Below are 16,525 nucleotides of genomic sequence, written 5' to 3' on the forward strand. Positions count from 1 at the left end.
AGCCTTGGAGGAGATTATGTTGAGAAATAAAAAAAAAAATTCTTAAAAACGTTGTTTTTCTTGGTCAGGCCGGAAACTTATCAATCCACCCTCGTATATTTCCACTTTTCTCTCAAATGTGCTCAAATATAATTTATTTATCAAATAAACAACTATTGCTAGTTTGTAATTTTTTTTCAGAAAACATCATTGTAAATATGATTTCAGCAAGGTGAGAGGAAAAACCGATTAATTTTTGTTTAAAAGCGTCCAAAATGTGAATTTGTTTACATAATTTGTTTATAAAATGAACGAATATTTATGGGTGGCAAATTTTTTTTCGAAAAAATCACTGCCAACATAATTGCAATACAATAGGAAGAAAAAACGGTTCCTTTTCGCCTAAAAACGGCCAAAATGTGCATTTTTTTATATAATTTGTTTATAAATAAACAAATATTGATAGGTGGCAAATTTTTTTTCAGAAAACTTCACTGGCAACATAATTGCAACAAGGTAGAAAGAAAAAACTTTTTCTTTTCGCCTAAAAACGGCCAAAATGTGAATTTGTTTATATAATTTGTTTATAAAATAAACAAATAACATTTAATATCAAATTTAAATAATCACGTATCATCCTCACAATCAAAGCAAGCGATTTCAGAGCAGAAATATACGTTGAAGCCGAATAACCCTTAATGTCGAGTATTTGTTATAACAATTTGTTTATAACAATTAACTATGCAAGTAAAGAATTTTTTTATATTTCTTATACCCCTGTGCACTAAATTCAAGGGACGAGAAGTATAAGAAAAATTTTGTCTAGAAGATAAAAAATGAAATTAGAAAAATCGACATTTTTTTCGATGTTTGCATTAAAATAAAAATTAAATAAACAAAAAAAATAAAAAATCTACTTTCACCATTTTCTGAAAAATTTAGTTCTGAATTTAAAAAAAAAAAAAATTCTAAAATCGGTGCATAATTGCGTTCTAAATGTCATATTGAACCTCGTTTTCCGATTTCACCCCACTGTGCAGCGCAGGCAAAATTTCGTTGATGTCAATAAATTTGAAAATGATAACAAAAGTGTTGACTCATTTTAATTAAAGGGACTATATTGTATGGATAAGAAAGATGAATGCACCAATAAAATTGAACCACGTAAATTTAAACTATTGACAGAAAATGTACCATTAGAAGTTGATCTAGGTTGGGACCTCGTACTATATCATCAGAGCCTAAGGGACCGCCCGCTTTTCAAATTTCTTTAACAAATTTCTTGATATAATAATTTGTGTGGGTCAAATTGACCCGGTGTGTTCTCTGAAAGTTAAACCTATTGGGTTAATGCAAAAATTAAAAGTAGAATTAGATATGGAACATTGATGGGCCAACTACGGTTAAAGGCTTTTGAACTACAGTCACCTGTGTATCCAAAACAAATAGAAAATTTGCATGCCAATAGATAGGCAAGAGTGCAAGATTGCAGATTAACTACCATGTTATTAAAGTATAAGCTCTTTTAAGATGAAGTAATCTATTTAGGTTTTGAAATTGACATGCTAGACGTAAAGACGTCGCCAAACTTTGTGCCCACTGGGATTTCTATTTACAGTTTATTCTTGATTCGGCAACAATTTGAGATCCCTTGTATGATCAATTAGCAAAACCAAAATTAGAATAGAATGAAAAATGTAATAAATTATTTTTAAAAATTAAGAAAAAGCAAACCAGATCACCAGTTTTCATGCATTTTAATCCGGTTAATTCCTAACAAAGGTAGGAATATTGGCAATTTTGTTTCATTAGATTAAACTAGGAATTGAAAAACCATTCGCTTTTTAATCTATAACTTTATCAAAAAGAAAGCGTATCTTTTTTACAACTTGAAACTTTTTATCAACATAACCTGACACTAAGGTATCAGGTTATCTTGTTCTTATGTAAACACGTTACGATGCCTGTAATTGACCAAAGTGCCCCACTGTGGAAACCGGTCGCGCCTGATTGGCTAATCAGGTTTTTTTTCAAATCGTTATCGACATTCGGTATCGTGACCCAATGGTACAATCCCTAATAATCCTGGTAGTTGATGCGACTTTACACATTAATAAATAAAAAAAGTTTTAGGAAAATAAATAAAGTTCACTTCTTTTATAGCCATTAAAGTTCGATTGAAACAAAGCCTCATGGTATTGATTCAATTTCACCGCCTCAATTTAGATAATCATGTTTGGAAATAATAAGATAACGGATATTATATATGTACATGAAAATTAAACTCTCTTCAGTTACAAGTAAAGAAATTCTTTAAAACACAGTTGACTGTCTGAATCAAGATGAAGATTTTAATTTATAAACTACTCTTTACTTCTTCAATATTTCTAAATTTCGTAGGTCAGTATAATATAATTTAATATAAAATTAATTACACGCGTACATATGAACATATGTAATTTCTAAGTGCCGGCTATCTTCATAAATTGGTTTTCATACACCATATGTTATTATAATTGTACGTACGTCATCTTGCTTCAGAGGCGGAAAAACATAGATGTGAAGTACCATTTTTGAAAAAAATGTTAGCTAAAATTCTGTAAATCGGCACCTTAAAATATTCCAACTTTTTAAAAAGCTTCTTTTCCTGAAATCTTATTTTTGACGGGAGTTCTTAATCTGCGGGTGCCCACGTAAACTAGCATATGTTGAAAATTCGTTTCCAAGTGCCACGTGTACGTCTTGTCTAGTGGCGAATAAAACATTTTCAAGGATAGTGAGTAAATTCTAGTATATAATTAAGTATTTTTATTAATAATAATCTCTTAAAATTATCCCAGAACAATGCAGTTTAGAAAAAATGCACTTTTTAAAATTTTTCATTAGAGTAACGTAAATAATTAATTAAAGTTAACCAAATTAATTGTTGGAACAATTTTACTAATACTCACAATATTATTCAATTTAAATAATGCTAAAAAGTTGCGCTTGTTACTGCAATTTTCAACAAGTTGTCCACCTTTCACTCGGAGTGAGTTGATAGTTGATTTAATTTAAAAAATATATACTTAAACTTAAAAATATATACTTAAGCTTATAACCTATTTAAAAAATTTCCTGTGAATTCATCAAAAATCTCCTGGGACTTTAATCACGGGAATTGAACGGGAATTTATCGAGAGACCAACGAAAAACTCTCTGGAGGTGAGCAAAGAACTATCGTGAATTGAACGCCAAACTCTTGGAACATCTTCTCCGGAAAAATGTGTTTCTACGAGTACTTGAGGGTACCTGAAATTGCTTTTTTGAGGAAAAGATATTTTACCCTTGCATCAGGTGTACCAAATACAACTTCTCCAAGAAAATTTGTTTATAAGAGTTCTCGAGGGTTCCTTGAATCGGTTCCTCGAGGGGAAGACATTTCACCCTTGCAGCAGGGGTATCAAATACATCTTTTCCAAGGAAGTAAGGATTTCACGTGTACTTTAGGTTTTCTGTAGTCAGTTTCTCGAGGACACGACATTCAACCAGTGCACCAGATATATAAAGTACATCTTCTTCGGGGAAGTTTGGTTTATGAGTACTTAAGAGTTCCGGTAGTCCGTTTTGTGAGGATATGATATATAACCTGTGGACTAGGTTTATAAACTCTGCTTCATCGGAGAAGATGTCTTTGTTACACCCGGTGCAAGCATGAAATGCCACTTTCCTCAAAGGAACAATTGAAGGGATCCTTACTCGTAGAAACAAACCTCCTCGGGGAAGATGTGTTTCATACAGGTGCCTGTTTTTATACACTTGAATGTCGCGTCCTTCAGAAACTGGCCTCCCAAAAAATAAGGAGAAAATCTATACTTACAACAACTTGATCTTTACCCGGAACATATGTGACCTTTTACGATGAAAGACACTTAGATTTAAAAAAATCGACATGGAGCTTTTGCACGTGCAGTTTTCAAAGAGCTTTTAAGTTTAAAGGTCACCCCATCGAAAACTGTAATTTGGAAATTTCCGAATTCTCGTTTGCTAAAGCTTCCCTGCCATTACCTGATACAAAATAATAGATAAAGCTTATGTCGATTTCAGGCAAAGCATTCGCTGTAACAAAAATGGACCTTGCCGGTTATACTACATGAAACGAGGATAATTTTGACGTCGTTTTAGTTCTTCAAACTATAGCAAAGTTGTGATTCCATGTGGATCAGTTAATTCTTACTTAGTGATAATAAATCATGTCAACATTTTTTTTGTTAACGCAATTAAACTTTCTCTGGAACATGTAATTTTATCATTTCCCCAAAATGAATGGGCAACAAGTTTTAACTTTTTTCTCTCATGCTTTGTAATTAATTTGTTTCCTTTTGCAGAATGCAGTTTACAGTCTGACTCTGATGAAGATCAGGAGAATCTTCTTCGTGAAAGGTCAAGGTCTCCTGCTGCCGGCACTTCCTCAATCAGGCCTCCTTCTGCCAGCACTTCTTCTGTTAGGCCTCCATCTGCCAGGACACGATCTATCAGGCTTGCTTCTAAAGAGCCTCCTTCTGATTGGATTATTCATAGCAGCACTTGTATTCTAACTTTTCCTGGAAATAAGAGGTATATGATGCGATTTACACCACATAATAATCCAAAGCAAATGTTCGAACTTCGAACATACACGTTTCCTGCTGATGAACAAATTCGAAATCAATTAAAACTAGGTAACAATGAGCCTCTGCCAACTGATGAACAAAAAGTCTTATCTACCCTAAGTGGTCAAGTGTTTTCAATATTCGAGAACAATATTTATGTCACTGGAATATATATGGGTGGACAACGGGTAAAAATAAACATGCACAATGGCAAAATTACCCGATTGTCGGAACGAGAACAAATGGACAGTCCAGTAGACAGATACAATTCTGCCAAAATGAATTACAAACTTATACACGTTCCTGTTCGGTCTTAAAACAGAATGATTTCCACTACTTCAATTATTATTATAGATTTGAATTGATAAACCATTGATGTTTTTATTTTTCAAACTAAAAAATCATTGAATGTTATTAAAGGATTTGAAAAAATGGTCAATATATTCAATCAGTGACTAAAATCACTACTTCCAGCCTTGAGACTTATTTAAACCAATGAAATAGGTATTATAAAGATATTATAAAGATCTGTTTTATAAGCCCGTCTTTCTTGCGAATTTCGAGACAATTTTATGGTCAAAATATTTTAAAAATAACTTAAGTAAATAAACTAGTTCCTTCTAAAATAAATTGCAGACGAAATAAAATTACTTTTCTCTTTATAATTTACATTGAAACACTATAGACTTTAGTCCCGCAAGAAAGATTCCTACAGCATCTTCAACGGTTAATCGTGTCGTCTGCTGCAGGCATTTTCAGTCAGTGAAAAAAATATCGCAGAAAATTCGCTTCAGTGCGCTTTCAATCACTCGGTGTTTAGGTTGGACGTTGCGTAACCAGGTGTAACCCGGTGAATGTTGCAGTTTAGTCAGAATATTCAGCGCTTAGCCTTCGGCAGTTGCGAGAAGAGAAAGATTTTTATGATGACCATTGCCGCATTTGATACTAAACTTATTTTATCACCGTTGCCGCTCCGAAACAGTGAGTGTTGCAGTTGATTAAAAACATTGAGAGTTGAGGTACAAAAATTACCTTTTTTATTTTTTTAAACCTAGACTCGCCCACCCCTGTGTAATCCGTTGCACCCACGAAGGAAATCCTTGATTCTTTGTCTATATAAGAAATAGGTTTATGAGGGTTCAAATGGGTGACTAAAGGATTATGCTAAAACGAAATATCAACCTCTTTTTAATAATTATGAAAAGTCAAATATAATCACACTGGTTATACGTAAAAACAAGAGTGTCAGCGGTTAGCAACTTTACTGGCTGGCGCCTGTCTCGTGTATCGACAAAAATTAAATAAAATTCATAGTAAGGAGGTGAGGAATATTGAGTGGAGTGAGGATGTGATGAGACTCATGGTTTTCGAAATCGGATAGATCACGCCTCTCACCGATGAAGACAATGAAATAATTTGCACAAACATTGAAGGATTTCAAAGGACTTAAAAGACTTGAAGATGCTACCCAGTTGTCCAAAGTCTTTCTTAAGATATAATTCATTTTTTGAAGATTTCATAGTAGTGTAAAATATTCCATTGAGTTTTTAGTAGCTTCGCTAATCTGAAAAGGTGACGAAAAATTTCAAAGGATTGAGAATATTTTAGATTATTTTAAAGGATTCCAAGAACACTCGAAAGCCATATTATCGCTTTTTATCGTTGGTGACGTGGGACCATTGTTAAGAGCCTTTGGTCTGTACCCCTTTACTGACGATCAGAGCACATCTCTTTCTTCATTCCTCCGTTACTCTCTGGCCAATTTTTTCGCTCATAGCGCCTTCGAGATAATCAAATGTCACTTCCATATCTTCCACGTAAAATTGGAGATTGGAAACATACAATTTCGCATCTTTAACACCATTTTAGATTTTAAGCAAAAATTTTTCTTTCTCAATAGTCATCCATTTTTTGACGACATCTTTTAGACAGTTTAGCTACCCCTTGTTTCTCTCTATCGCCACATATAAAATCGACTTTCTTTCTCTCTGTAGGTGGCTTGTCCCACTACAAGCTATCTACCTCCGTTACTTCCAAAGGACCTCCTATGTTTTCATGCACGCCTCTGTTTTGTTTTTGTTTCTTGGTATGTATCTATGCTATTCCTCCGAGAAGCTAAGGAAGTATTGACCCTAGAGACACTGTTACCAACACCACATCCTGGTGCCATTAAGTCTTCAGAACGTTTGTTAAGGCCTTGGCTTGTGAGTAATTCCTTTTGTACTACACCTGGACCATTCTCTGCGACTGCTAGTGATTGCGTCTGCGCAATGTTAGAAGTAATGGGTGTGTAGTTCAGATCGGACATTGTGGATAGCAAAGTTAAGCACTAGCTAAGCAGTTAGAGTCATATATTAAACACTTATTCCAGAAAGGGCTTGAGAGATTGTTTTGTTGCTTCTATCTCCAATACTTCGTAGAACAGCGACGAAATTCACTGAACAAGTAACTATCAGAAATATGAATTTGATATGCTAAACTTAACAGGGTCTGGACAAGTCATACTGAATAAGTCATCCTAGGATCTCTGTCCAAAGGACATTTTTGTCCGGAAATTTTTTTTCAGATTACAATTGGAGTTTTTTTTTGGTTTGTTCTGGTCCAAATTTGATCATTGGATTTTTTTACAGGAGTTGCCATCACTTCATACTTTCAAAAAATTGTGAAACGTTTCACGGCACATTTCCAAAAAATGGACGTTATTTCAAAGTGCTATTGAAAAGATCTTTTTCCTGAGAAGTCTTCTCAGGAAATGTCTTTTTAGTTTCAATAACTAGAAGCTACTTTAAGGCACCAATGGGCGCAAAATAAGAAACAAATATTAAAATAATCATGATGAATAACATTTGTAATTTATTTAGCAATATCTGAGTCAGCAATTCCAGACCAAGGTACATAAGTAAATAGAAGAATAAAGGAAGACAAACTTAAATTTTTAATTTTGTATTATATTTTGTGCGACCAAAATTCGACTTTTCAGTTTTTTAATAAAATTCAAAAAGTTGTTATGAAAATCTTGTAGGGCTTTCAAAAACAACGTTAAAATTTTCAAATTTCAGGGCACTAAGAATAGCCGCACATAGAATTTTTTAATATTGAAAAGAATGGTCTTAACAATTTTCAAAATGCTGCATCTTTTCGAATTCTTATCCAAAATGGCTGGCTAACGAACTTCACCTTCAATTTCGAACAATAGAAGAGGCAATAGTTAAATCTTCAACCAAAGCCGATAACCTTTGAAGAAAATGGTTATTTTCGACTAAATAATTGAATTTTTGAACTAAAAAGGTGAATTTTCCAAAAAATGGCGTACTTAAATTTTTATTCTTGAGAATAAAAATATAAAAAATAAAATAAAGTATAAATATAAAAATATAAAATAAATTAAAACAGAATTGACATGAAGTAGAACTCACAAGATTACCAATTTTAAATGAAATAATATCCATAAAACTGACGTCAGTTAAGTCTTACTTAAGCTTTGAAAGTCATGCTTTTTTATTTTTTAGGGATCATTACACCTTGATATTTTATTTTATAAACAATAAATTAAATTCAAAAACACGAGATTGTGTTTATTTTTAAGACAAATTCTTAGCTGTCTCAATGTTTTCGATGGTGGCATCATTTAAAGGACATTTAACGCTTGTCAGTTATAAATTAATTTAATTTAAAAACAATACGTGTGTGTTTCGTGTTCTGTTTCATCCAATTTCTTATCAGTTTTTGTATGTTAGCACATAATAAAGGGATTAATTGTATTGTTACTAGAGTCAGGTAGAATTAATTAAGAGTCCAAGTAATTCCAATTTTTTCTGTTTCTTAAGCAATTAGTTGTAATTTCGTAACATTGATACATGTGACGTAGTATGATCCAGGGTCATGTGACCTGTCTATTTATCAGTTTCACTATATTACCGTGTTATTTTTACAATAAAGTTTAAAATATTAGAAAATCGTGTTCTTTGATTAAACTTGTCTATTTTGCAGAGGTACAAGAAACCATTTCTTTAAATCACAGAACTATTTTCTGAATAAAATCAGTAGTATAAAATAATTATATTATAAATACCCAGCGGGCATAAAATTTGGCGACATCTTTACGACATCGTTACGACATCGTTACGACATCGTTACGACATCCTATGTCCATGTCGTTTCAGTGTCTTTGCGATATCGTAAAGACATCGTCAGATCATACGACTTATTTACGATATCGTAAAGACACCTTAACGAAATGAACATAGGATGTCGTAAAGTTGGCTTAAGGATGTCGTAACGATGTCGTAAAGAAGTCGCCAAACTTTTTGCCCACTGGGTATTGTGACTAACAGAATAAGTCAGGAAAATACTTTTTCTAGCTGTTGCCCTTACGCATTTCGAATCAGAATCACTTTCTTGAAGTGCTACATTCATAACCTCACATTCTAATGAGTTGAAGCTTGACCTAGCTGAAAATTTCTTTCCAGGAACCTCTGAGTATTTTCGACATGTTCCTGGACGCGAAAATGCACACGAACCTGTGCATGTAATTTTGAAGATTCCTGTACATTAACTTGACTGCTACAGGATCCTATACACGAACCTTCATAGGAGCTACTCCGCGAGGGTTCGATAGTGGCTTAGTTCTCTCAATAGTAAGTTCGATATTTCAGGGAATAAAAAGAAAGCCACTTTATAGCTGCAAGTGATATGAGATTTCGCGATGGCTTTCAATAAAAAATCCATTATGTGTTTCTGTACAGGAACCCGCGCCTCAATTTACTTAAAAAAGTCACCTGTACAGGAACCCGCACTTCATTTTATTTCGCAAAGGATTCTATACAGGAACCCTTACCTCATTTTCTTCACAAAGCTACCTGTAGAGGAACTCGTCCTTGAATTTAATTTGCAAAGAAACCTGTACTAGAACCGCGCCGCAATTTACTTCGTAAAGGAATCTGTGCAGTAACCCGCGCTTCAATTTATTTCGCAAAGAAATCTGTACAGGAACCCTCACCTCAATTTGCTTCACAAAGGAACCTGTAAAGGAACCTGCGCCTGCAAATCCTTCGCGAAGAAACCTGGACATGAACTCGAGCTTTAATTTACTTCGCAAAGAACCTGTACAGGAACCCTTAACTCAATTTTCGTCACAATGAAACCTGTACAGGAACTCCTGTCTGAATCTATTTCGCAAAGAAACCTGTACAGAAACCCTACCCTCGATTCACTTCGCATAGGTAGGTACCCATGCGACCTGTATGAACCTGTATGAATCTGCATAGGACCCTATATTTGATAATTGGGAGTAGTAAAAAGTGATTATAAAAATTTGAAATCATAATTTACGATAAAAGTCTGATGAATTACCATTAATTACCACAAATTATCATGAAATGCCGAATTTTCAGAAAATTTTAGAAACGTTTGGATACCTGATATTTCCGGTACTTTGACAAGTCTTCAAAAATTTTGGATTCTGGGAGGGGGCCGGTAAATTTATAATGTTACTTAATAATTTTCAAAAATAAGTAATGTTATGAAGACGTTATATTAGTATAATAAGATTGAAATTTTAATTTTTTTCCATCAGTCTGTTTTTAACCAGAAACTTATTTTTCAACCAAATAAAATAGTTCAACTATCAACAAAATGCATTAATGTTCTACCAATTTTCATGGATTATTAGTGAAAAAAATTATACATGAAATTATTTCAATCAAAAAATAATTTTAAGTTGAAGTCAAACAGTTGAATTCAATTAAAAAGACAAATTTATAAAAAATAGGTCCAACAAAGCAGATTAATAGCCTATGAAGCTAGTTGAATTTTCAACCAAAATAAATTAGAGTTTTTCACCAGAAGTGAGCAGTTTTGAAAAGAAAAATTCGAATTTTGAAACAAGAAAGAAAACAAAATCCAATAAAGTGTTGCATTTGCAAACTAACAAGGCGATTTTTCTACAAAAAAGTTATATTTTCAAGTAGGAAATATAAATTTTTAACAAAAAATTTTAACCAAATAAAACAGTTGACTTTTGAACAAAATGTATAAATTCTCAAATAAAAAAATAGGTTATATTTCAACGAAAAATGTAATAGTTAATATTATTTTAGCCAAAAAAGACTTTTATTTAAAATCTATCACAGTTACATTCAAATTTTGCAATAAATTTACGATTTTAACTTACAAACTGAAGAAGAGGATAAAATAAAATAGAAACATACCAAAACTGTATGAAACATATGAAAAAATAAATATTTAGATAAAGTAAAAACAAAACCATTCCATTTGGTGTTCAACAGTTACATTTTTTAGTTGAAAATTCCGGTATTTTTATGGAAAATTGTCTTTTTGGGAGAAAATTAGTCTTATGGGCTTAAAATTTAACTATTTTATTTTTTTGGTTCAAAAAATAATTTTTTAAATTGAAAATTTAACTATTTCATTTTTAGTTCAAAAGTTATCTTTTCAGCTAAGCATTTATGTATTTTCTTAAAATTCGTGGTTTTCGGTAGAAAAGCAATCTGCTTTGTTAAAATATTTTGTTAAAAACTCGTTCTTTGTTTGCCTAACAATGAATTTTTTTAAATGTTAATTTTATTAGTTGACATTTGGTTGAGAAGTGATCTTTTATATCTTAATATTTAACTATTTGGTTGAAAATGTATGTATTTTATCCAAAATTAATTATTTTGGTAGGAAATTAATGTTAGTGGTTGAAAATTCATTTTGCTGGGTTGAAAATTTAACTATTTGATTCGATATTAAATTATTTTGCAAAGTGTTAATTTTTTGTAGAAAATTGTTCTTCGTGATTGAAAATTCTTCTTTTTGGTTGAAAATTCGTCTTTTTTAGACATAAATTCAACTTTTTAGTAAACATTTTTATATCTTGGTTAAAATCCATTTTGTTCGGTGAAAGATTCATCAATTTTGTTAAAGTTGTATTTCTGTAAAGAAACATTTATTCAATTTAAAAATTTGTCTCTTTAATATAAAAATAAGTTTCTTGATTGGAAATTGATCTTTATGGTTAGAAATTCGACAATTAGGTAAAAAAATTATTTTTTGGAGGAAAGATTAATAAGTTTCGTAGAAAATTAATCTTTTTGGTTGAAAATTTACATATTTTGTTGAAGAATCAAATTTCTTGCTAGAAACTTATTCTCTGATTTTAATTTTAACTTTGTCGTAAGAAGTTTAAAATATAAAATTTAAATTGCTTTTAGTTGAAAATTGAAGTTTCTTGGTAGAAAACCAATCTTTTTGGTTGAGGATTGATCATTTTAGTAGAAAATGATTTTTTTTTTCGTTGAAAACTCAATTATTTCATTTTTAATTGAAAATTTATCTTTTTAGTTACAAATTCCTGTTGAAAACTCACCTATTTAGTTAAAATTAATTTTTTTATCAAAGATTCTTTATTTTAATTTACAGTTCAGATTTGTGTTTGAAAACTTATCTAATCTGTTCAAAAAAATTTGTTGTTGTAAATGTTAATTCTTTTACCTGAAAATTTAACTATTTGATTTTTTCGTTTCAAAGTAACCTTACTTAGTTGAAAATTCAGGTAGTTTGTTGAAATTCGTCTTTTTTGGAAAAATAAGTTTCGTTCTAGACATTTTTTCTTATTTTTATAGCCGGATATCAGTCGTATATCTTTAAGTGGACGCACTGAACATGAGCGCGTATTAAACATTTGCTCCCTTTATGAGCACTTATGGTACCGGACTAATTGCGATGCGCAGTGATAAGTCTGTGTGATTCTGTGTTAGTTTGTGCTTCAACTCTACCTAGAGCATCTCTAGTCTAGATAAATCAGGGTTCTGAAACTTTTCGAAGCACGAATCGATTGGTTCACCTCATTTTTAGTATCCAAGGACTCTAGTAGAGCGCGCTAGTCTACGAGTTAGTGACCAGCATCCTGTCGAAAGTCGAAAATCGACCGGACCTTCTCTTCTTACGTGTGAAGATAGAAAGAGAGATTCGTTCGATTTTCGACTTCGAAACAGAAGAGAAGTCTCATTGCAGCAGTGGGACTCCAATGCTGTTTCGAAGTCGAAAATCGAACAAGCCTCTCTTTCTATGTCCACGCATTAAAAAAAAAGAGGTCCGTTTGATTTTCGACTTTCAACACGGTATAGAGTCCCACTGCAGCCCCCCCCCCCCAAGCCGCAATGTATTTTCTTGGAAAAAAGTTTTGGCTACGAAGTTCTAGTTAATCTAAGCCAAAAGCGACAGCTTGCCTCAACAAAATCGTGACTGTCGTCTGTGATAAGCGCCGAATTATGTGTGTCGTGCGTGGTTTAGTGAAATTCTCCGGTATGTATTTTTAGGTTATTATTTATAATAACCTGAAAATAATGATTTGTGTAAGATAAAATACTATCTAAGATTTTCGCCTAGCAAGTTTATGGAAATTATGCCAAAGGCAAAAAATACTGTATTGGAAAAAGATATTAAAAAAATGGTTGATCTGACTAACCGTGACATGTCGTAACTTCCTAACCCTTTAAAACAAAGTGTATTTGTCTTATCGTGAGAAAACATTTGCTTTAAAATTAAATAATTTCTTTGAAAGCTCATGTATTTTGTTGGAAATTGACCTTGTTTCGTAGAAATTTAATCTTTTTAGTTGAAAATGTATCATTTTTGGTCGAAAATGCAATTGTTTGGTTGAAATATCAACTGTACATCTTCTTGAGTTTAAAAGTCGATTATTTCACTAAGAGTTGAACTACTTTGTAAAAAAATACGTTTTTTTTAACAAGATTTTTTAATTATGGTTGAAAATTTAACTATTTGGATGAAAGTTTAACTGTTTGATTGAAATCTCATATTTTTCGCTTAAAAAATTTAACTTTTTGTAGATAATTCGTCCTTTTGACTTTAAAATGAAATAATTTCGTTGAAAATTCATGTATTTTGTTTTAAATTTGTCTTTTTTTGTAGATCATCAATGTTCTTGGTCGAAAATTCATCTGATTGGTTAACGGTTTAACAACTATGTTGAAAATTAATTTTTTCTGATAAAAATTATTCATCTTTACCTGAAAATGTAACTATTATAGGCTTAATTAAAAATTAATCGTATATATTGGTTAAGTTGGAAAATCGTTTTTTGATAGAACATTAATCTTCTTGGTCAAAAATTCACCTTTTCCCTGGAAAATTTAACAATTTTGTTGAAAAAAAGGTTTTTTTCTTGTTCAATTAAATTTTTTGTCACAGTTTTTATCTGGAAATTGAACTATTTCATTTTTGGTTGAAACTTTATCCTGTACATTGTATTAGTTAAAACTCCAATTATTTAATAGAAAATTAATTTATTTGTTTTCGATTATGATTTTTTTAAATTGAAAGAATTTTAAAATAAAAAGTTTTTAAATTTAATTTAAGGTATTAAAAATTGAAAAATAATTGATTTTACGAGATGATTCTGGATCCGTTCAAAATTAAAGAATGAATAGATATTAATTTATAAAATTATTTTCAATTATGACTTCAAATATTATTTGAGTCTACAAAAATTTTATTTTTAACCCATTCAATTTGAAATTTTTTAATTAAAAAAATAAAATTTCGTTAATTATCAGCAATATTTGACCGTTCATTTAAAACAATCCATTACAAACAACTGTTAAAAACCATACAAATTCGAACAGAATGGTTCGAAATAGAAAGCCTTGATTTGTTGAATTTGCAATGAGCTAAATTTTAAGTTTAAACGCTACAATTTTAACTTAAAAAAAAAGATTCAAAATTAATTTAAAACTTGAAATTATTTCCAATAAATTTAAACACGAAGTAGATTTGACAAGATTTAAAACAAATTAAGCTTTATGAGAATTGTAAAATATTTAAAAAGAATAACAAAAATGGTTGTGATTGCTAAGAAAATTCAAAATTATTTTTAATTTTGAAAAATTAATTTTAAGTGAGTATTCGAAAAGATTTTAGGAAATTAAAAATTAATAAATAATCAAAACGATTTTAAGGTAATTTTTTTACATTGCAGTTTTTTTAATTTTAGGAAAAAATTTAATTAACAAAATATATCAATTTTCAACCCAAAAGTTTACTTTTTAATAGAATAAATTAATTTTCTGTCAAATAATTCTAACAAAATTGTTAAATTTTCCAGTGAAAAGGTGAATTTTTGACCAAGAAGATTAATATTCTATCAAAAAAAACTATTTTCCAACTCAACCAATATATACGATTAATTTTTAATTAATCCTATAATAGTTACATTTTCAGATAAAGATAAATAATTTTTGACAGAAACAATTAATTTTTAACATAGTTGTTAAATTGTCAAACAATCAGATGAATTTTTGACCAAGAAAATTAATGATCTACAAAAAAATATAAATTTTAAACAACATACATGAATTTTGTATGAAATTATTTAATTTTAAAGTCAAGAAGAGTATTATCTACAAAAAACCTGAATTTTTAACCCAATTTAAAGGAAAATAGTTGAATTTTGAACTATAATTATTAATCCTTAATAAGAACAAATTAGTATTTAACTAAGTAGTTCAACTTTAAGTGAATAATCGGATTTTCTACCCAAAAATTATGATTTTAATTTTTAACAATACACTTGCATTTACAACAAAACATTTTCAACAAAATAATTAATTTTTCAATCAAATAATTGAGTTTTTATCCAAACGAGATGAATTCCAAAATTGCCCATTTCTTTAATTTCTCTCAAATGCGGATCAAGGTATAAATAAGACTATTATAATATAACATGATTATAATATTATCATCAATAATATACGTATATATTTATATATATAATGGTATTAATATTTATATTTATATTTTATATTTGAAATAACGTAACCTCAAAATATACGCATATAAAGAGGCGCGCGAAGTATTCAAATCATGAGAATCGCGAGCATCGAAATCTGGAAATATTAAAATCTTAATCTCTTCATTTTATTTCAAAGCAGATAGAGATATAAGTAAATAGTTATGCTGAAGTTTAAACGCTTCCTGTTGTATTTTGACATTGTTGACTTCTGAAAAGTTTCAAACCAAAAAATTTAGAATTATGAGTCCTTATTACTTTGCTGAGCTTTTTTTTAAATTTAACTAATTATTATAAAAATAAGGGATTTTTTTAATTTCTCCGGCTTATTTGAATCCTCTCCATCGTTGAAGCTGAGAAACAACCCACATATATGTATTCAATTATATCAAATTTAAAACTTAACGACAGTTTCTTTTTTATTTAACTAGATTTTACTTAAATTTAACACTATTTAACACCATTCACCATCTACAATTTTAAATGAAATTTACTTAAATTTAACTAAATTTTACTTAAATTTTGAAACTAACTAAAATGCATTCACTTTTTGAAATGATCTAAATTGTATTTAATCTTTAAATTTAGTTTTACAACATCATTTTTAAAATTGCACTACAATAAATCTTAAAAAACGAATAGAATTGTTTTAAAACTTATTCACTCAGTATCTAGAAAATTCCTCTTTCAAAAGGAATCAGACGAGAAATAAATTTAATTTAACTAAACTTTATTTAATTCTTAAATTCACCTCAATTTCATGTAAGTGTGGAATTTAGCTAAATATTATTTATATTTTAAATTCAACTAGATTTTATTTAATTTTTTAATTTATCTTAATTTCATTTAAAGTAATAAATAGAACATTTTTAGGCTCTCTTTAATTTGATTATAATTAGGTAATTCAGTGTTCATAACATTTTTGGCGTGCAGGCCGTACAGAGCCAGCCGACGGACTCAACTATAGCAAAGATTGCTATAGTGATGGCGAAGGCGAACACGAGAAACAGAAAATCGCGTTTGGTTTGGAATTCAACAACTTTCGGTGTGCGCCCCGGCCCCACCATGTCCGCTAACGTGCTAGGAGGACCTGGTTGCCATA

This window comes from Belonocnema kinseyi, chromosome 1 (assembly GCF_010883055.1).
Source record: "Belonocnema kinseyi isolate 2016_QV_RU_SX_M_011 chromosome 1, B_treatae_v1, whole genome shotgun sequence".
Lineage (NCBI taxonomy): Eukaryota > Metazoa > Arthropoda > Insecta > Hymenoptera > Cynipidae > Belonocnema > Belonocnema kinseyi.